Here is a 22129-nt window from a genome sequence, read left to right as displayed (position 1 = left end):
TATGTTTTTATTTTCAGTCAAATCAACATTTAGGCTATTCAGACACATTTAACATTTCATTATCACAGTTTATTCGCTATAGTTCAGAAAATGGTTATCAAATATGACATGAACTCAGAGTTATGAACTCAGTTGATATTGCACTGGTTTTGTCCGTCCTTCTGTTAGACTCTCACAGATTGAATTATGTTGAATATCTGTCAGCTGTTAAATTTAACTAATTAGATAATACCAGTTTAGCTCAACAGTGACCAAGCAATGCTTCATTGTGTTCAGTGTGTGTGTGTGTAAAATATATATAAAAAAATATATCTGGTGTCTGAATACTTTTTGGTAGGACAGTATGGTTTGTGTTGATACCCGTCCGTGTCCGTGAAGATCGGGCTCGCTCGCTGAGTGAAGTAATTACATTTGAACCGGTGTCGATCTCTCGCGCTCATTCAACTGTAGTAACTAACCGTGCGCGGTCGGTGACGTCACACCGGGCTCCCGGTTACGGATCTGACCCCTCACGCGCTCTGCTCTCAGCTGCGGGAAACAGCGGCACACGAGGGACAAAACACAGCGGCACTATTGAGCGTGTGCGCTCCTGTCCTCGCCACTGATCACCGATCCGCTAGTTTCAATCTTGTTTTTGTTTGTGGTGGGTTCCGCGCGCGCTCAACAAACTCTTGGATTTACTGAGGAAGATGAGCAGTTTGAGGGATGAAGCCCGCGCACTGGACGCTCCTCGGGTGAGTACGACTGATTTTAAGCGTTTTTGACAATTATTTGGGTTTATTTATCCGTGAAAGTGGTTCGTTGAAGACGCGCGCGACCGTTGAGCCCGTTGCGCGCGCGCGCTCGAACACCTGCTCCACCTGAGGCGATTTCATTTAATTTCTCTTAGAAACACGTTTAAAGACTTATAAAAGATGTTCGCACATTCAGATATTAGTTTTTGAATTACTTTACTAGAGCTTTAGTTTAAGCTGACCCGCGCTTTACGAGGATTTGACTATTGAGGCGGTCAAACTATCATCATCGACGGTGTTTATGAGAGGATTACAAGAACCTCAATCACATAATACTGTTTAGTTTCAGAAAAGCGCTCAAAACAGAAAAATATGAATCCATATTCAGATCTCTGTATGTTGTTGAAGATCCAGCATAGTGGGCAGGTGTCATTCAGGATTTAGGAGGACCATTTTTGATTGTCATTGTGATTTGAGCAAATTGTGATTTGCTAGTCATAATAGAAGGTAACATTGTAATTGTAAAAACAAATATGTATTGAAAGGTGGGTGGAGGGGGTTCAAATGTTGAAAAATCATTCATTACTATGCAAATTAAAGTGATTTTATGAATAATTTTAGGTTAGAAAGCCCCTTGAAGGAAACAACTGCACATTTTTGTGTTTAATGTACTTTAAGTGTGTGTGTCAGAGAGAGAAAGAGAGAGAGAGAGAGAGTGTGTGTGTGTGTCAGAGAGAGAAAGAGAGAGAGAGAGAGAGTGTGTGTGTGTGTGTGGTTGTCAGAGAGAGAGAGAGAGAGAGAGAGAGAGAGTGTGTGTGTGTGTGTGTGTGTGTGTGTGTGTGTGTGTGTCAGTGTGTGGTGAATTCAGGGTGATTGCTCTTTTTTCCATTGAGATGACTTGAAAGAAGTGTCCTGTATAACTCAAAGAGGAATGGCATTGTGAGTAACGTGATAGTTTAGTTAGCAGAGCTTTCTGTTCACCTGGCTTAGTTATTCTGAGTCCAGATCTTCCCTCAGTCGCTGTGATGTTCATGATGTCCAGTGATGAACAGTGTATTGATGGCTATAAATAGTGAGTTTCAGTAAACAGTCTGCACAGCACGAGAGAGTTTCTTCACGCTGGCCGGAGATGTTCACTTGTCTGGTCATTAAAGGAGATGTTGGCTTAAGTGTTTATCTTATGCAGAAGTCATTCATTCCCCTGAGTGTGTGTGTGTGTGTGCTCTGCTTCAAGAGGCTGCACACATCTTCTCCATGAACAAAGCGCACGCGTGTGTGTGTGTGTGTGTGTGTGTGTGTGTGAGGGACAGTTTAGTACTGCAAATTGATCCATAATTAGAAGCAGGCATCCAGAGCTTTGTGGGGGGTTGTGTACAATAAAGCATGAAAACTGTATTTCACCACGGTCACATTAGATTTGACTGATTTGGACATTAGTTAAGGCTTTTAACTCTTTCCCTCACAACTTTTTTTTCTTCTTTTTTGAATAGGCCCTATGCACAGCTTCACTACTTCCTGAACTTAAGCAGGGACCTTTGTTTCCTGTCTGCCAGGATTGGCCAAACTGATTAATCCAGGTGTGTCTGACCAACAACAATAATCAGACACACCTGGATTAATCAGTTTGGCCAATCCTGGCAGACAGGAAACAAAGGTCCCTGCTTAAGTTCAGGAAGTAGTGCAGCTGTGCATAGGGCCTATTGCCAGCCAGCGTTTTTTTTGATAATTTCCACTAAACAAATCATGGCTCCCCAGAATATTTTGTTGTGTGAATCTGATGCACTATTATATCAAAAGAAAGAACAGACCCCCTGCTTTAAAAAAAAAAAAGAAAAGGAAAAAAAAAAAACCTTTTTATTTTAGCTTTATACATTTATCAACACTCAACATTTTGTGCAAAAGCATAGCAAATCATGTTTTTTTAAACTCTACATCCAGATCTACGAAAGCGTATTGCATTCACTTGAGGAAAAAAAATCTACTCTTTTTCTGAATTAACGAGTTAATTATCTCAGAATTACGAGATATTTTTTCATGAATAAAACGTTTTTGCTCTGTTTTTCTGAATTAATGACTTAATTATCTCAAAATTATGAGATAATTTTTTCTTGAAATAAAATGTATTAATTCAGATTTTATAAAAAAATAATTAAGTCATTAATTCAGAAAAACAGAGCAAAAACTTTTTATTCATGAAAAATTATCTCGTAATTCTGAGATAATTAACTCGTTAATTCAGAAAAACAGAGTCGATTTTTTCCCTCAAGTGAATGCAATACGCTTCATCGCTCTGAATCTGATCTGGACGGATCTAAACACACATGCAGTCGATCAACACCCCTACAGCTTCACCGTCCTCAAGCTCGTCCTGGGTCCACTCCTCATTCTGTAACATTTTGATTTATAATGTTTGATAATGTTGATGATCGTGTCATTTTACATGTGATATCACTTGTTTCTGCTGCTTCTTCACATATGTTGAGATGCTGTACTCTTTCAGAAGATGCGTAATAGCGCCCCCTACCGTATAACAGTGAAATCACAGAAACAGGGGAAGCGTTTTCTCACAAATAATGGAAAATTACACATTTGGTGGAGCAAGAGTTAAAGAAGGGTGAAAGTACTCCACTTTAAAAGAAATAAACTGCATGAGGCACAATGATCATTTCATGGTCCATATCATATATGTGTGCAAAAGTGGTACGATAGCTCAGAGCAAGACACAGATCCACGTTATCCATGTCACGGGGGACTGCAGTGAAGTAGTGTTCACATTAGAGAAGCATGAAAAACTCAAACGGCATTGGTGGAAATAAATAACATTATTTCCTGAATGTCAAAAATAATGACCGAATTGTAATTTTGGATGAAAAAGGTACGCGATTTATTATTCTTTAGAGACTGAGCTATTTATGTGTGTGTCTGTGTGTCATTGTGTCAATTAAGTTATTTTTGTGCTATTTTCCCTTCTCTGCCATCAAGATTCACTTTAGCTTATTTAGCCTAATTTAGTCTGTTGATAGAAAAGTGGAAATAACCATTACTGAATGAATTACTGTTTCTCCATCCGTGTGTGTGTGTGTGTGTGTGTGTGTGTGTTTTAGACATGTATAAGTGTGTGTGTGTGTGAGAGCGAGAGAGAGAGAGTGTGTGAGTATGTGTGTTTTTGTGTGCATGTGTTTGTTTGTGTGTGTGTGTTTTTGTGTGCATATGTGTTTGTTTGAGTGTGTCTGTGTGAGTGTGTTTGTTTGAGTGTGTGAGTGTGTTTGTGTGTGTGAGAGAGTGTGTTTGTGTGTGTGTGTGTGAGAGTGTGTTTGTGTGTGTGTGAGAGTGTGTTTGTGTGTGTGAGAGAGAGAGAGAGTGAGAGAGAGAGAGAGTGTGTGTGTTTTTGTGTGTGTGTGTTTGTGTGTTTGTTTGAGTGAGTGTGTGTGTGTTTATGTGTGTGTGAGAGAGTGAGTGTGTGTTTTTGTGTTTTTGTGTGTTTGTGAGTTTGTTGTGTGTGTGAGAGAAAGAGAGAGAGAAAGAGAGAGAGTGTGTGTTTTTGTGTGCATGTGTGTTTGTTTGAGTGTGTATGTGTTTGTGTGTGTGAGAGAGTAAGTGTGTGTTTTTGTGAGTTTGTTGTGTGTGAGAGAAAGAGAGAGAGAAAGAGAGAGAGTGTGTGAGTGTTTGTTTTTGTGTGCATGTGTGTTTGAGTGAGTGTGTGTGTGTGTGTTTGTGTGTGTGAGAGAGTAAGTGTGTGTTTTTGTGAGTTTGTTGTGTGTGAGAGAAAGAGAGAGAGAAAGAGAGAGAGTGTGTGAGTGTTTGTTTTTGTGTGCATGTGTGTTTGAGTGAGTGTGTGTGTGTGTGTGTGTTTGTGTGTGTGAGAGAGTAAGTGTGTGTTTTTGTGAGTTTGTTGTGTGTGAGAGAAAGAGAGAGAGAAAGAGAGAGAGTGTGTGAGTGTGTGTTTTTATGTGCATGTGTGTTTGTTTGTTTGAGTGTGTGTGTGTGTGTGTGTGCGTGCATGCGGGCGTGCGCGTGTGTGTTCTAGGTTGCTGTCAAAAGCAGAGCAGTTGATTCTCACACTCAAGCAATAAAATAAGCAATACAAATGTATCTTTAGTCAGTATATAATATTATAGTAACATATACTAATATGTTGCTCAATATTTCTGTATTCTTTATATTTGTATGTCATCACAGTATTTCATTGCCAGATAGATTAGCAACATTGTAGCACCACACAGTTTGAATCAATTAAGATTTTGAGATATTGCTAGTGGAGCGCGTCCCAAGTCACACACGGGTGAGAGTCCAGGTTCAGGATGAAGGTGTAGGTTGTAGTTCACTGTGTTTTAAAACTGAGCTCATTTTCTTGGACTGGTCGACTTCTGCTGTATTTACTGCAGTGTGTGGTCAGGCTGACTCACACACACACACACTGCTGTCACTGACATCCAGCCGTGACACTACGTGATTAGAAACACAACCCTGCTAACATGATCGGTCCCCCCTCAGAGCCCATTGAAAGTGTATTTGTATTCAGGTGGGGCTGTGAATCTCACACACACACACACACACACACACACACACACACACACACACACACACACACACACACACACACACACACACACCTGAATGGACTGAGCAGAGTCGGGCTGTTTCCCTGAGAAAGAAACGGTTATTACTATAAAGAAAATATAATCAGTCTTATTTCTGGCTGGTAGTTCATCTCCAGTGACATGTATAAATGAGTCCGGGTCTTTATTAGTCCTCAGTGCCGTTCATCACACACACACACACACACACACACACACACACACACACACACACACACACACACACACACACACACACACACACACACACACACACACACACACACACACACACACACACACACACACACACACACACACAGACTGGGTTCAGCACTGGATGCAAACACTTACACATGCGCATGTCAGTCTGTTTCTCACACCAATGATGATATGGCTTACGAAGACTTGAAATATTGTGTGCTCAACTTTTTATGACAAGTTATGACAAATTTTTCTTACAGTAACATTAATAAAGTTATCTGGTCTTTAATAATGTCCTCAAAACATTAGCACACAACGTTATTTATACATCGTTCATGGAGGTTCTTTTCTGAAACATTTGAGCTTGATGCTCGTCTAACATTTTTGGAATGTTTCTTCTTGTTTTAGAATGTTCCGAGAATTCTCTGGAAGTGTGTTTCCGCCACAGAAGAACACTTTTTAAAAGATAACTGTGACTTTTTATCTCACAATTCACAGAGTTTACATCTCGCAATTCTGACTTTATTTCGAGATATAAAGTTATAAAGTCGCAATTGCAAGGAAAAAAAGTCAGAATTGCAAGTTTATCTCACAAAAAGACTTCATAACACGCGTTTGCGACTTAGTCATGCAATTCTGACTTTTCTTTATTTTTCATTCTGTTGCAGAAACTAGCAATATACGCATTGCCCATGTGTGGATATATATGAAATAAATGAAGACATAAATAGCATTACATGTAATATTCACAAAGGTTTATCCTTTATTAGTTCTGCACACATGTTTCCATATACATGTGAACGTATGTTGACACATATACACACACACATATACACACACATTCACGGAATGAGTTACATCAGATTTCTAGTTCCCAGCATGCTTTGCATCTGACTGTTAAAGGGAGAAGGGTATTCCTGCACAACAGGAGTGGCTGCAGTTTCAGGACCCCAGTTCTAGGACCCTAGTTTAATGTGACAGCGCCACCTACAGAACTGGATCACCAAAAACACAAATTTAACCCCTTTCGCGGCAAAGATCACATTGTTGATCACAACAGATTGTTGTTCAACATTCATTACTCGTTAACACTCTTAATTATTTTATCTGGACAAACTGAGCATCATTAGAAAGATTTAAGACTCGATAGTGTTTATGATAAAACTCAAACAGCGAACACAGAGAGATCTGGGTCTCCTCTTCCTGATTTGCGTCAGTAATGTACGCAAGTCTCATTCGCTGTACAGCTGTCAATCATCTCACGTGGTTCAACGTGACAATAATCCTGCCCTTCTGCATGACGCGGTCCTGTTATCTGTGATAACAAAGCTAAGACACATCTCTTCACCTGAAACAAGCTAATAAATGCACGATTTCAATTATATGTGGTTTGTGTGTGATTTTCGTGCGATTTTGGGTATTTTCATATGAATTAAGAATGTTAACAGTATTGCCAAGCAAGGTGTAGCCATTAGCTGCATATAATTTGCATTATTATACCATATTTCAACATTTTTTTTTAACTTAAAACCATTTTAAACCGCGACCGGAATATGGTACAAATACTCGATGGTGGTTTAAAGTGAGCTTTAAGTAAAAGTTTAATATTAATCTTTTAAATTGTGTCGTGTAGCTTGATGCTACTTGTTCTAATCCACCTGCTGCAGGAGCTTTTATATTCCATAATCTTATTTGTTAAAATATATTTTTTTTTCTAATGAGACTTAGGATCAAGGTGGATCTTGATACTATGTACAAACTAAACCACCTGGATCCTAGAACTGCGGTCCTAAAACAGCAACCGCCGCTATATCATCCAGTTCGGTAGGTGGCGCTGTCACAAAAAAAACTAGGGTCCTTAAACTGGGGTCCTAAAACTGGGGTCCTAAAACTGGGGTCCTGAAACTGGGGTCCTGAAACTGGGGTCCTGAAACTGGGGTCCTGAAACTGGGGTCCTAAAACTGGGGTCCTGAAACTGGGGTCCTTAAACTGGGGTCCTAAAACTGGGGTCCTGAAACTGGGGTCCTGAAACTGGGGTCCTAAAACTGGGGTCCTAAAACTGGGGTCCTAAAACTGGGGTCCTGAAACTGGGGTCCTGAAACTGGGGTCCTGAAACTGGGGTCCTGAAACTGGGGTCCTAAAACTGGGGTCCTGAAACTGGGGTCCTTAAACTGGGGTCCTAAAACTGGGGTCCTGAAACTGGGGTCCTGAAACTGGGGTCCTAAAACTGGGGTCCTGAAACTGGGGTCCTGAAACTGGGGTCCTAAAACTGGGGTCCTAAAAACTGGGGTCCTGAAACTGGGGTCCTAAAACTGGGGTCCTAAAACTGGGGTCCTGAAACTGGGGTCCTGAAACTGGGGTCCTGAAACTGGGGTCCTGAAACTGGGGTCCTAAAACTGGGGTCCTAAAACTGGGGTCCTGAAACTGGGGTCCTTAAACTGGGGTCCTAAAACTGGGGTCCTGAAACTGGGGTCCTTAAACTGGGGTCCTAAAACTGGGGTCCTGAAACTGGGGTCCTGAAACTGGGGTCCTAAAACTGGGGTCCTGAAACTGGGGTCCTGAAACTGGGGTCCTGAAACTGGGGTCCTAAAACTGGGGTCCTAAAAACTGGGGTCCTGAAACTGGGGTCCTAAAACTGGGGTCCTAAAACTGGGGTCCTGAAACTGGGGTCCTGAAACTGGGGTCCTAAAACTGGGGTCCTGAAACTGGGGTCCTTAAACTGGGGTCCTAAAACTGGGGTCCTGAAACTGGGGTCCTGAAACTGGGGTCCTGAAACTGGGGTCCTAAAACTGGGGTCCTAAAAACTGGGGTCCTGAAACTGGGGTCCTGAAACTGGGGTCCTAAAACTGGGGTACTAAAACTGGGGTCCTGAAACTGGGGTCCTGAAACTGGGGTCCTAAAACTGGGGTCCTAAAACTGGGGTCCTGAAACTGGGGTCCTGAAACTGGGGTCCTAAAACTGGGGTCCTAAAACTGGGGTCCTGAAACTAGGGTCCTGAAACTGGGGTCCTGAAACTGGGGTCCTGAAACTGGGGTCCTAAAACTGGGGTCCTAAAACTGGGGTCCTGAAACTAGGGTCCTAAAACTGGGGTCCTAAAACTGGGGTCCTAAAACTGGGGTCCTAAAACTGGGGTCCTAAAACTGGGGTCCTGAAACTGGGGTCCTAAAACTGGGGTCCTAAAACTGGGGTCCTGAAACTGGGGTCCTAAAACTGGGGTCCTAAAACTGGGGTCCTGAAACTAGGGTCCTGAAACTGGGGTCCTGAAACTGCAGCCTCCGGTTGTGCAGGAACATACTACTGGTTAAAGGGAGCAAATATTAAAATGAAGTGTTATTTAAAGGGCACTTATTATGGAATTTTGAAATTTACCTTTCATGTAGTGTGTAACATAGATCTAAGTGAACAAAAACATCCTGCAAAGTTTGAAATATGAAAGTGCACCGTATATAAAGTTATTGTCTTTCAAAAGTAAGAGTCGACTCTGAGTCATTTTTATGAATCGTTTGAAGACCGAAGCTTTTTCTCTGACTAGATGACGTCAACTTGTCAAGTTATTTGAATACGATACGCCCACTTATTGCGCTCCAAGGCCAGCAGGGAAAATATCATGGCGACAAGACGCTGTGTTCTGAAGTTCTCAAAAGCAAACTTTTTTCATCTGCCCAAGGAGGAGCATTTGAAGACTAAGTGGCTACAATTCACTATACCACAGAAGTATAGTCCGAGCCTTTGTTCGCGTCATTTTGAAGACGATTGCTTTTTAAATGCAATATCAAACTTGGATTCGCAAGCCGGCTGATATTGAAGGAAGGTTCAGTTCCAAGTGTATTTGCATCAGCTTCCTCCTCCGTATCACAACCTGTAAGTGTTATTAGGGGCCAAGCACTGAAGGTGCGGGCACCTATTGTATCTGTTCCCGTTCTTATTCTTCTTTTTCTTTTTCTTTTTCTTTTTTTTCTTTTTCTTCCGACTGGGCGTCTATGGCAGCCTATAGAACCGTTTGCGGGAAACTTATACAAATTGGCACAGTGATAGAGGACAGCCTGAACTATCACCATAGCAAATTTGGAGTCTCCAACTCATTCCCTCTAGCGCCACCAGCTGTCCAAAATTTCACTCATGTTTATGCTAATAACTTTTGAACCACAAGGGCTAGAAACAACATTCTTTTTTCCTCTGATTCCTGAGCTCACGACGATTCGACTGCACCCTATGACGTCATTTTCCGTCATAATAGTTTTCCCGCCATTTTGAATTTTCCGAAAAACCTACTTTTTCAAACTCCTCCTAGGCCGTTGCTCCGAATTTCACGAAAAATGAACCAGATCATCTCCAGACTATGACGACCAAAAGTTATGGAATTCAAGTTGATTCGAATTACCGTTCTCGAATACCGCGCAAATAAATTTTACGTAGCGCTTGCAAAAACAGACGTAAGGCCGTATCTCCACAACGCTTTATCGGATTCAGACCAAATTTGGTACATGTCGTCACAAGCATGACCTGAGGTTACTTGCTGCGTTTCGGCGCAGCGCCACCTACTGGTCCGGAGATATGAATAATTTATGTTTTTGCTTATAACTTCTGAACGGTTTGTCCAAAAATCACAAAAGTGGTCTCGTTAGATTCAGGGCGTCGTGCTGAGTTGACTGATATTCAATTTTCCCATATCGGCCATTTTGGCTGTCGGCCATTTTGAATTATGTGCTAAAATGCTGTATTTTATGAACGCATGAACGTATCGTTACGAAACTCAGTATGGGTCATCAGTACAACGCCCTAAAAGTACTCAAAAATTTATGAGACAGCGCCACCTTTTGGTCAAAAGTTATAATGAAATTTCCAAAAATGCTAATAACTTTTGAATAAATTTGCCTATAGTAATGACACTGATCTCAATAGATTCCTTGGGTTATGCTGAAAACATAGATACCAATTTTGCCATAGTCAGCCAAACTTCCTGTCCGCCATCTTTATTTTCTTTTAAAACCTACTTTTTCGAACTCCTCCTAGACCGAACGTCCGATTTTCACCAAAATCGGATCGTGTCATCTCCAGACCGTGCCGAGTAAAAGTTATGGATTTCGTGTCGATAGACGAAACCGTTTTTGTATACCGCAGTGGCAAATTTGAGGCATGATGCCAAAATGACTATTCAGGCTTTATATCTGCAATGCCTTGCCATATTGACACCAAACTTTGTATATGTCATTGTCACTTCACTCTGACCACATCACATCAGTTTCGTAACTGCGCCACCTATTGGTCGAAAGTGATAATCATATTTTTAGTTAATGTATGTGATTTTTCAACCATTTTGCCAAAATTCTTCTTTAAATGTCTTCAATTGCTCCTAGCTGCAGTTGGTCTCACACTCCCAGCCACTTTGGCATGTCTTGTCGTCTTGCTTGCGCTTGGCCCCGGTGATTGCTGCTTGCAGCTATATTTAGGGGCCAAGCACTGAAGGTGCGGGCACCTATTGTATCTGTTCCCGTTCTTATTCTGCTTCTTTTTCTTTTTAGGGGCCAAGCACTGAAAGTGCGGAGGCACCTATTGTTTTCGTTCCGGTTCTTATTATTATTATTATTATTATTATTCTGCTTCTTCCGACTGGGCGTCTATGGCAGCCCATAGAAGCGTATGCGGGAAAGTTGTTCCGGTTTGACATTCTGATAGAGGACATTCCCAACAGTAATTGCACCAATTTTGGTGTCTCTAACTCATTCCCTCTAGCGCCACCACCTGTCCAAAGTTTCACTTATATTATGCTAATAACTTTTAAACCGTAAGGCCTATCAACAAAATTCTTTTTTCCTCTGATTCCTGAGCTCACGACGATTCGACTGGACCCTATGACGTCATTTTCCGTCATAAAAATATGGCCGCCATTTTGAATTGTCCAAAAAACCTTCTTTTGCGAACTCGTCCTAGACGGTTTGTCCGATTTGCACCAAAATTGCACCAGATCATCTTCAGGCTGTGGGGACAAAAAGTTATGGAATTCAAGTTGATTCGTCAAACCGTTTTCGATAAACGCGCAAACAAATTTTACGTAGCGCTTGCGAAAACAGACATAAGGCTGTATCTCCGCATCGCTTAATCGTATTCAAACCAAACTTCCTACATGTCATCACAAGCATGACCTGAGGCTACATGCTGCGTTTCGGCGCAGCGCCACCTACTGGTCTGGAGATATGAAAAAAGGCTATTTTTGCTTATAACTTCTGAACGGTTTGTCCAAAAATCACAAAAGTGGTCTCGATAGATTCAGGGCGTCATGTTGAGTTGACTGATATCCAATTTTTCCATATCGGCCATTTTGGCTGTCGGCCATTTTGAATTATGTGCTAAAATGCTGTATTTTATGAACGCATGAACGTATCGTTACGAAACTCAGTATGGGTCATCAGTACAAAGCCCTAAAGGTACTCAAAAGATTATGAGACAGCGCCACCTTTTGGTCAAAAGTTATAATGAAATTTCCAAAAATGCTAATAACTTTTGAATAAATTTGCCTATAGTAATGACACTGATCTCAATAGATTCCTTGGGTTATGCTGAAAACATAGATACCAATTTTGCCATAGTCAGCCAAACTTCCTGTCCGCCATCTTTATTTTCTTTTAAAACCTACTTTTTCGAACTCCTCCTAGACCGAACGTCCGATTTTCACCAAAATCGGATCGTGTCATCTCCAGACCGTGCCGAGTAAAAGTTATGGATTTCGTGTCGATAGACGAAACCGTTTTCGTATACCGCAGTGGCAAAGTTGAGGCATGATGCCAAAATGACTATTCAGGCTTTATATCTGCAATGCCTTGACATATTGACACCAAACTTTGTATGTGTCATTGTCACTTCACTCTGACCACATCACATCAGTTTCGTAACTGCGCCACCTATTGGTCGAAAGTGATAATCATATTTTTAGTTATTGTATGTGATTTTTCAACCATTTTGCCCAAATTCATCTTCAAATATCTTTAATTGCTCCTTGCTGCAGTGGGTCTCACACTCCCAGCCACTTTGGCATGTCTTGTCGTCTTGCTTGCGCTTGGCCCCGGTGATTGCTGCTTGCAGCTATATTTAGGGGCCAAGCACTGAAAGTGCGGAGGCACCTATTGTTTTCGTTCCGGTTCTTATTATTATTAGGGGCCAAGCACTGAAAGTGCGGAGGCACCTATTGTTTTCGTTCCGGTTCTTATTATTATTATTATTAGGGGCCAAGCACTGAAAGTGCGGAGGCACCTATTGTTTTCGTTCCGGTTCTTATTATTATTATTATTATTATTATTATTCTGCTTCTTCCGACTGGGCGTCTATGGCAGCCCATAGAAGCGTATGCGGGAAAGTTGTTCCGGTTTGACATTCTGATAGAGGACATTCCCAACAGTAATTGCACCAATTTTGGTGTCTCTAACTCATTCCCTCTAGCGCCACCACCTGTCCAAAGTTTCACTTATATTATGCTAATAACTTTTAAACCGTAAGGCCTATCAACAAAATTCTTTTTTCCTCTGATTCCTGAGCTCACGACGATTCGACTGGACCCTATGACGTCATTTTCCGTCATAAAAATATGGCCGCCATTTTGAATTGTCCAAAAAACCTTCTTTTGCGAACTCGTCCTAGACGGTTTGTCCGATTTGCACCAAAATTGCACCAGATCATCTTCAGGCTGTGGGGACAAAAAGTTATGGAATTCAAGTTGATTCGTCAAACCGTTTTCGATAAACGCGCAAACAAATTTTACGTAGCGCTTGCGAAAACAGACATAAGGCTGTATCTCCGCATCGCTTAATCGTATTCAAACCAAACTTCCTACATGTCATCACAAGCATGACCTGAGGCTACATGCTGCGTTTCGGCGCAGCGCCACCTACTGGTCTGGAGATATGAAAAAAGGCTATTTTTGCTTATAACTTCTGAACGGTTTGTCCAAAAATCACAAAAGTGGTCTCGATAGATTCAGGGCGTCATGTTGAGTTGACTGATATCCAATTTTTCCATATCGGCCATTTTGGCTGTCGGCCATTTTGAATTATGTGCTAAAATGCTGTATTTTATGAACGCATGAACGTATCGTTACGAAACTCAGTATGGGTCATCAGTACAAAGCCCTAAAGGTACTCAAAAGATTATGAGACAGCGCCACCTTTTGGTCAAAAGTTATAATGAAATTTCCAAAAATGCTAATAACTTTTGAATAAATTTGCCTATAGTAATGACACTGATCTCAATAGATTCCTTGGGTTATGCTGAAAACATAGATACCAATTTTGCCATAGTCAGCCAAACTTCCTGTCCGCCATCTTTATTTTCTTTTAAAACCTACTTTTTCGAACTCCTCCTAGACCGAAGGTCCGATTTTCACCAAAATCGGATCGTGTCATCTCCAGACTGTGCCGAGTAAAAGTTATGGATTTCGTGTCGATAGACAAAACCGTTTTCGTATACCGCAGTGGCAAAGTTGAGGCATGATGCCAAAATGACTATTCAGGCTTTATATCTGCAATGCCTTGACATATTGACACCAAACTTTGTATCATTGTCACTTCACTTCACTCTGACCACATCACATCAGTTTCGTAACTGCGCCACCTATTGGTCGAAAGTGATAATCATATTTTTAGTTATTGTATGTGATTTTTCAACCATTTTGCCAAAATTCATCTTCAAATGTCTTTAATTGCTCCTTGCTGCAGTGGGTCTCACACTCCCAGCCACTTTGGCATGTCTTGTCGTCTTGCTTGCGCTTGGCCCCGGTGATTGCTGCTTGCAGCTATATTTATTATTATTATTCTGCTTCTTCCGACTGGGCGTCTATGGCAGCCCATAGAAGCGTATGCGGGAAAGTTGTTCCGGTTTGACATTCTGATAGAGGACATTCCCAACAGTAATTGCACCAATTTTGGTGTCTCTAACTCATTCCCTCTAGCGCCACCACCTGTCCAAAGTTTCACTTATATTATGCTAATAACTTTTAAACCGTAAGGCCTATCAACAAAATTCTTTTTTCCTCTGATTCCTGAGCTCACGACGATTCGACTGGACCCTATGACGTCATTTTCCGTCATAAAAATATGGCCGCCATTTTGAATTGTCCAAAAAACCTTCTTTTGCGAACTCGTCCTAGACGGTTTGTCCGATTTGCACCAAAATTGCACCATATCATCTTCAGGCTGTGGGGACAAAAAGTTATGGAATTCAAGTTGATTCGTCAAACCGTTTTCGATAAACGCGCAAACAAATTTTACGTAGCGCTTGCGAAAACAGACATAAGGCTGTATCTCCGCATCGCTTAATCGTATTCAAACCAAACTTCCTACATGTCATCACAAGCATGACCTGAGGCTACATGCTGCGTTTCGGCGCAGCGCCACCTACTGGTCTGGAGATATGAAAAAAGGCTATTTTTGCTTATAACTTCTGAACGGTTTGTCCAAAAATCACAAAAGTGGTCTCGATAGATTCAGGGCGTCATGTTGAGTTGACTGATATCCAATTTTTCCATATCGGCCATTTTGGCTGTCGGCCATTTTGAATTATGTGCTAAAATGCTGTATTTTATGAACGCATGAACGTATCGTTACGAAACTCAGTATGGGTCATCAGTACAAAGCCCTAAAGGTACTCAAAAGATTATGAGACAGCGCCACCTTTTGGTCAAAAGTTATAATGAAATTTCCAAAAATGCTAATAACTTTTGAATAAATTTGCCTATAGTAATGACACTGATTTCAATAGATTCCTTGGGTTATGCTGAAAACATAGATACCAATTTTGCCATAGTCAGTCAAACTTCCTGTCCGCCATCTTTATTTTCTTTTAAAACCTACTTTTTCGAACTCCTCCTAGACCGAAGGTCCGATTTTCACCAAAATCGGATCGTGTCATCTCCAGACTGTGCGGAGTAAAAGTTATGGATTTTGTGTCGATAGACGAAACCGTTTTCGTACACCGCAGTGGCAAAGTTGAGGCATGATGCCAAAATGACTATTCAGGCTTTATATCAGCAATGCCTTGACATATTGACACCAAACTTTGTATGTGTCATTGTCACTTCACTCTGACCACATCACATCAGTTTCGTAATTGCGCCACCTATTGGTCGAAAGTGATAATCATATTTTTAGTTAATGTATGTGATTTTTCAACCATTTTTGCCAAAATTCATCTTTAAATGTCTTCAATTGCTCCTAGCTGCAGTTGGTCTCACACTCCCAGCCACTTTGGCATGTCTTGTCGTCTTGCTTGCGCTTGGCCCCGGTGATTGCTGCTTGCAGCTATATTTATTATTATTCTGCTTCTTCCGACTGGGCGTCTATGGCAGCCCATAGAAGCGTATGCGGGAAAGTTGTTCCGGTTTGACATTCTGATAGAGGACATTCCCAACAGTAATTGCACCAATTTTGGTGTCTCTAACTCATTCCCTCTAGCGCCACCACCTGTCCAAAGTTTCACTTATATTATGCTAATAACTTTTAAACCGTAAGGCCTATCAACAAAATTCTTTTTTCCTCTGATTCCTGAGCTCACGACGATTCGACTGGACCCTATGACGTCATTTTCCGTCATAAAAATATGGCCGCCATTTTGAATTGTCCAAAAAACCTTCTTTTGCGAACTCGTCCTAGACGGTTTGTCCGATTTGCACCAAAATTGCACCAGATCATCTTCAGGCTGTGGGGACAAAAAGTTATGGAATTCAAGTTGATTCGTCAAACCGTTTTCGATAAACGCGCAAACAAATTTTACGTAGCGCTTGCGAAAACAGACATAAGGCTGTATCTCCGCATCGCTTAATCGTATTCAAACCAAACTTCCTACATGTCATCACAAGCATGACCTGAGGCTACATGCTGCGTTTCGGCGCAGCGCCACCTACTGGTCTGGAGATATGAAAAAAGGCTATTTTTGCTTATAACTTCTGAACGGTTTGTCCAAAAATCACAAAAGTGGTCTCGATAGATTCAGGGCGTCATGTTGAGTTGACTGATATCCAATTTTTCCATATCGGCCATTTTGGCTGTCGGCCATTTTGAATTATGTGCTAAAATGCTGTATTTTATGAACGCATGAACGTATCGTTACGAAACTCAGTATGGGTCATCAGTACAAAGCCCTAAAGGTACTCAAAAGATTATGAGACAGCGCCACCTTTTGGTCAAAAGTTATAATGAAATTTCCAAAAATGCTAATAACTTTTGAATAAATTTGCCTATAGTAATGACACTGATCTCAATAGATTCCTTGGGTTATGCTGAAAACATAGATACCAATTTTGCCATAGTCAGCCAAACTTCCTGTCCGCCATCTTTATTTTCTTTTAAAACCTACTTTTTCGAACTCCTCCTAGACCGAACGTCCGATTTTCACCAAAATCGGATCGTGTCATCTCCAGACCGTGCCGAGTAAAAGTTATGGATTTCGTGTCGATAGACGAAACCGTTTTCGTATACCGCAGTGGCAAAGTTGAGGCATGATGCCAAAATGACTATTCAGGCTTTATATCTGCAATGCCTTGACATATTGACACCAAACTTTGTATGTGTCATTGTCACTTCACTCTGACCACATCACATCAGTTTCGTAACTGCGCCACCTATTGGTCGAAAGTGATAATCATATTTTTAGTTATTGTATGTGATTTTTCAACCATTTTGCCCAAATTCATCTTCAAATGTCTTTAATTGCTCCTTGCTGCAGTGGGTCTCACACTCCCAGCCACTTTGGCATGTCTTGTCGTCTTGCTTGCGCTTGGCCCCGGTGATTGCTGCTTGCAGCTATATTTATTATTATTATTCTGCTTCTTCCGACTGGGCGTCTATGGCAGCCCATAGAAGCGTATGCGGGAAAGTTGTTCCGGTTTGACATTCTGATAGAGGACATTCCCAACAGTAATTGCACCAATTTTGGTGTCTCTAACTCATTCCCTCTAGCGCCACCACCTGTCCAAAGTTTCACTTATATTATGCTAATAACTTTTAAACCGTAAGGCCTATCAACAAAATTCTTTTTTCCTCTGATTCCTGAGCTCACGACGATTCGACTGGACCCTATGACGTCATTTTCCGTCATAAAAATATGGCCGCCATTTTGAATTGTCCAAAAAACCTTCTTTTGCGAACTCGTCCTAGACGGTTTGTCCGATTTGCACCAAAATTGCACCAGATCATCTTCAGGCTGTGGGGACAAAAAGTTATGGAATTCAAGTTGATTCGTCAAACCGTTTTCGATAAACGCGCAAACAAATTTTACGTAGCGCTTGCGAAAACAGACATAAGGCTGTATCTCCGCATCGCTTAATCGTATTCAAACCAAACTTCCTACATGTCATCACAAGCATGACCTGAGGCTACATGCTGCGTTTCGGCGCAGCGCCACCTACTGGTCTGGAGATATGAAAAAAGGCTATTTTTGCTTATAACTTCTGAACGGTTTGTCCAAAAATCACAAAAGTGGTCTCGATAGATTCAGGGCGTCATGTTGAGTTGACTGATATCCAATTTTTCCATATCGGCCATTTTGGCTGTCGGCCATTTTGAATTATGTGCTAAAATGCTGTATTTTATGAACGCATGAACGTATCGTTACGAAACTCAGTATGGGTCATCAGTACAAAGCCCTAAAGGTACTCAAAAGATTATGAGACAGCGCCACCTTTTGGTCAAAAGTTATAATGAAATTTCCAAAAATGCAAATAACTTTTGAATAAATTTGCCTATAGTAATGACACTGATCTCAATAGATTCCTTGGGTCATGCTGAAAACATAGATACCAATTTTGCCATAGTCAGCCAAACTTCCTGTCCGCCATCTTTATTTTCTTTTAAAACCTACTTTTTCGAACTCCTCCTAGACCGAACGTCCGATTTTCACCAAAATCGGATCGTGTCATCTCCAGACCGTGCCGAGTAAAAGTTATGGATTTCGTGTTGATAGACGAAACCGTTTTTGTATACCGCAGTTGCAAAGTTGAGGCATGATGCCAAAATGACTATTCAGGCTTTATATCTGCAATGCCTTGACATATTGACACCAAACTTTGTATGTGTCATTGTCACTTCACTCTGACCACATCACATCAGTTTCGTAACTGCGCCACCTATTGGTCGAAAGTGATAATCATATTTTTAGTTAATGTATCAACCATTGTGCCAAAATTCATCTTTAAATGTCTTCAATTGCTCCTTGCTGCAGTGGGTCTCACACTCCCAGCCACTTTGGCATGTCTTGTCGTCTTGCTTGCGCTTGGCCCCGGTGATTGCTGCTTGCAGCTATATTTCTTTTTCTTTTTCTTTTTCTTTTTTTTCTTCCGACTGGGCGTCTATGGCAGCCTATAGAACCGTTTGCGGGAAACTTATGAAAATTGGCAGAGTGATAGAGGACAGCCTGAACTATCACCATAGCAAATTTGGAGTCTCCAACTTATTCCCTCTAGCGCCACCAGCTGTCCAAAGTTTCACTCATGTTTATGCTAATAACTTTTGAACCACAAGGGCTAGAAACAAAATTCTTTTTTCCTCTGATTCCTGAGCTCATGACGATTCGACTGCACCCTATGACGTCATTTTCCGTCATAATAGTTTTTCCGCCATTTTGAATTTTCTGAAAAACCTACTTTTTCGAACTCCTCCTAGGCCGTTGCTCCGAATTTCACGAAAATTGAACCAGATCATCTCCAGACCTTGACGACCAAAAGTTATGGAATTCAAGTTGATTCGAATTACCGTTCTCGAATACCGCGCAAAAAATTTTTACGTAGCGCTTGCAAAAACAGACGTAAGGCCGTATCTCCACAACGCTTTATCGGATTCAGGCCAAATTTGGTACATGTCATCACAAGCATGACCTGAGGCTACATGCTGCGTTTCGGCGCAGCGCCACCTACTGGTCCGGAGATATGAAGAATTTATGTTTTTGCTTATAACTTCTGAACGGTTTGTCCAAAAATCACAAAAGTGGTCTCGTTAGATTCAGGGCGTCGTGCTGAGTTGACTGATATCCAATTTTCCCATATCGGCCATTTTGGCTGTCGGCCATTTTGAATTATGTGCTAAAATGCTGTATTTTATGAACGCATGAACGTATCGTTACGAAACTCAGTATGGGTCATCAGTACAACGCCCTAAAGGTACTCAAAAATTTATGAGACAGCGCCACCTTTTGGTCAAAAGTTATAATGAAATTTCCAAAAATGCTAATAACTTTTGAATAAATTTGCCTATAGTAATGACACTGATCTCAATAGATTCCTTGGGTTATGCTGAAAACATAGATACCAATTTTGCCATAGTCAGTCAAACTTCCTGTCCGCCATCTTTATTTTCTTTTAAAACCTACTTTTTCGAACTCCTCCTAGACCGAAGGTCCGATTTTCACCAAAATCGGTTCGTGTCATCTCCAGACCGTGCCGAGTAAAAGTTATGGATTTCGTGTCGATAGACAAAACCGTTTTTGTATACCGAAGATGCAAAGTTGAGGCATGATGCCAAAATGACTATTCAGGCTTTATATCTGCAATGCCTTGACATATTGACACCAAACTTTGTATGTGTCATTGTCACTTCACTCTGACCACATCACATCAGTTTCGTAATTGCGCCACCTATTGGTCGAAAGTGATAATCATATTTTTAGTTATTGTATGTGATTTTTCAACCATTTTGCCAAAATTCATCTTTAAATGTCTTCAATTGCTCCTTGCTGCAGTTGGTCACACACTCCCAGCCACTTTGGCATGTCTTGTCGTCTTGCTTGCGCTTGGCCCCGTAATGGCTGCTTGCAGCTATATTTCTTTTTCTTTTTCTTCTTTTTCTTCCGACTGGGCGTCTATGGCAGCCTATAGAACCGTTTGCGGGAAACTTATACAAATTGGCACAGTGATAGAAGACAGCCTGAACTATCACCATAGCAAATTTGGAGTCTCCAACTCATTCCCTCTAGCGCCACCAGCTGTCCAAAGTTTCACTCATGTTTATGCTAATAACTTTTGAACCACAAGGGCTAGAAACAAAATTCTTTTTTCCTCTGATTCCTGAGCTCATGACGATTCGACTGCACCCTATGACGTCATTTTCCGTCATAATAGTTTTCCCGCCATTTTGAATTTTCCGAAAAAACTACTTTTTCGAACTCCTCCTAGGCCGTTGCTCCGAATTTCACGAAAAATTAACCAGATCATCTCCAGACCTTGACGACCAAAAGTTATGGAATTCAAGTTGATTCGAATTACCGTTCTCGAATACTGCGCAAATAAATTTTACGTAGCGCTTGCAAAAACAGACGTAAGGCCGTATCTCCACAACGCTTTATCGGATTCAGACCAAATTTGGTACATGTCATCACAAGCATGACCTGAGGCTACATGCTGCGTTTCGGCGCAGCGCCACCTACTGGTCCAGAGATATGAAGAATTTATGTTTTTGCTTATAACTTCTGAACGGTTTGTCCAAAAATCACAAAAGTGGTCTCGTTAGATTCAGGGCGTCGTGCTGAGTTGACTGATATCCAATTTTCCCATATCGGCCATTTTGGCTGTCGGCCATTTTGAATTATGTGCTAAAATGCTGTATTTTATGAACGCATGAACGTATCGTTACGAAACTCAGTATGGGTCATCAGTACAACGCCCTAAAGGTACTCAAAAATTTATGAGACAGCGCCACCTTTTGGTCAAAAGTTATAATGAAATTTCCAAAAATGCTAATAACTTTTGAATATATTTGCCTATAGTAATGACACTGATCTCAATAGATTCCTTGGGTTATGCTGAAAACATAGATACCAATTTTGCCATAGTCAGCCAAACTTCCTGTCCGCCATCTTTATTTTCTTTTAAAACCTACTTTTTCGAACTCCTCCTAGACCGAACGTCCGATTTTCACCAAAATCGGATCGTGTCATCTCCAGACTGTGCCGAGTAAAAGTTATGGATTTCGTGTCGATAGACAAAACCGTTTTCGTATACCGCAGTGGCAAAGTTGAGGCATGATGCCAAAATGACTATTCAGGCTTTATATCTGCAATGCCTTGACATATTGACACCAAACTTTGTATGTGTCATTGTCACTTCACTCTGACCACATCACATCAGTTTCGTAACTGCGCCACCTACTGGTCGAAAGTGATAATCATATTTTTAGTTATTGTATGTGATTTTTCAACCATTTTGCCAAAATTCATCTTCAAATGTCTTTAATTGCTCCTTGCTGCAGTGGGTCTCACACTCCCAGCCACTTTGGCATGTCTTGTCGTCTTGCTTGCGCTTGGCCCCGGTGATTGCTGCTTGCAGCTATATTTATTAATTTTTGCTTTTATATTTTATGTAGCATGCTTAATAATTATTTAGTTTGTTGTGTAAGCACCGTTTAGCTTCTAGGTCTTCAATGACAATTGTATTGAGATATGTGAAGTGTTTGTCGTTGTTTTCGGAGTTGTCTTAATGAATAGAGTAACGTAACTACATTTTTTTTTTTGTAAAAACGTTATGTTTATGCATCGGGCTAATGCAAACAAAGACTGATTGTGCTTTTACAATATGAACTCTGGGCTATGCTCGCTAACATAACATTAAATTCTTTATCTTATTTTTCGTTTTTTACTACAAAC

General features: G+C 41.0%; 1 protein-coding gene across 1 annotated transcript in view; it reads left to right on the top strand.

Annotated features, from left to right (window-relative positions):
* The first annotated feature begins 527 nt into the window (after positions 1-527).
* gcgrb (glucagon receptor b) overlaps positions 528-22129 on the top strand; it is a 48883-nt gene continuing 27281 nt past the window's right edge. The window contains exon 1 of the mRNA XM_079615942.1: positions 528-734. The gene's annotated coding sequence lies outside the window, so the exon portion shown is untranslated. The remainder of the gene's footprint in view (positions 735-22129) is intronic.

This window comes from Phoxinus phoxinus (assembly GCF_949152265.1).
Source record: "Phoxinus phoxinus genome assembly, chromosome: 6".
Classification (NCBI taxonomy): domain Eukaryota; kingdom Metazoa; phylum Chordata; class Actinopteri; order Cypriniformes; family Leuciscidae; genus Phoxinus; species Phoxinus phoxinus.
Note: the sequence above shows the minus strand (reverse complement) of the source record. Positions and strands in the feature narration are given on the sequence as shown.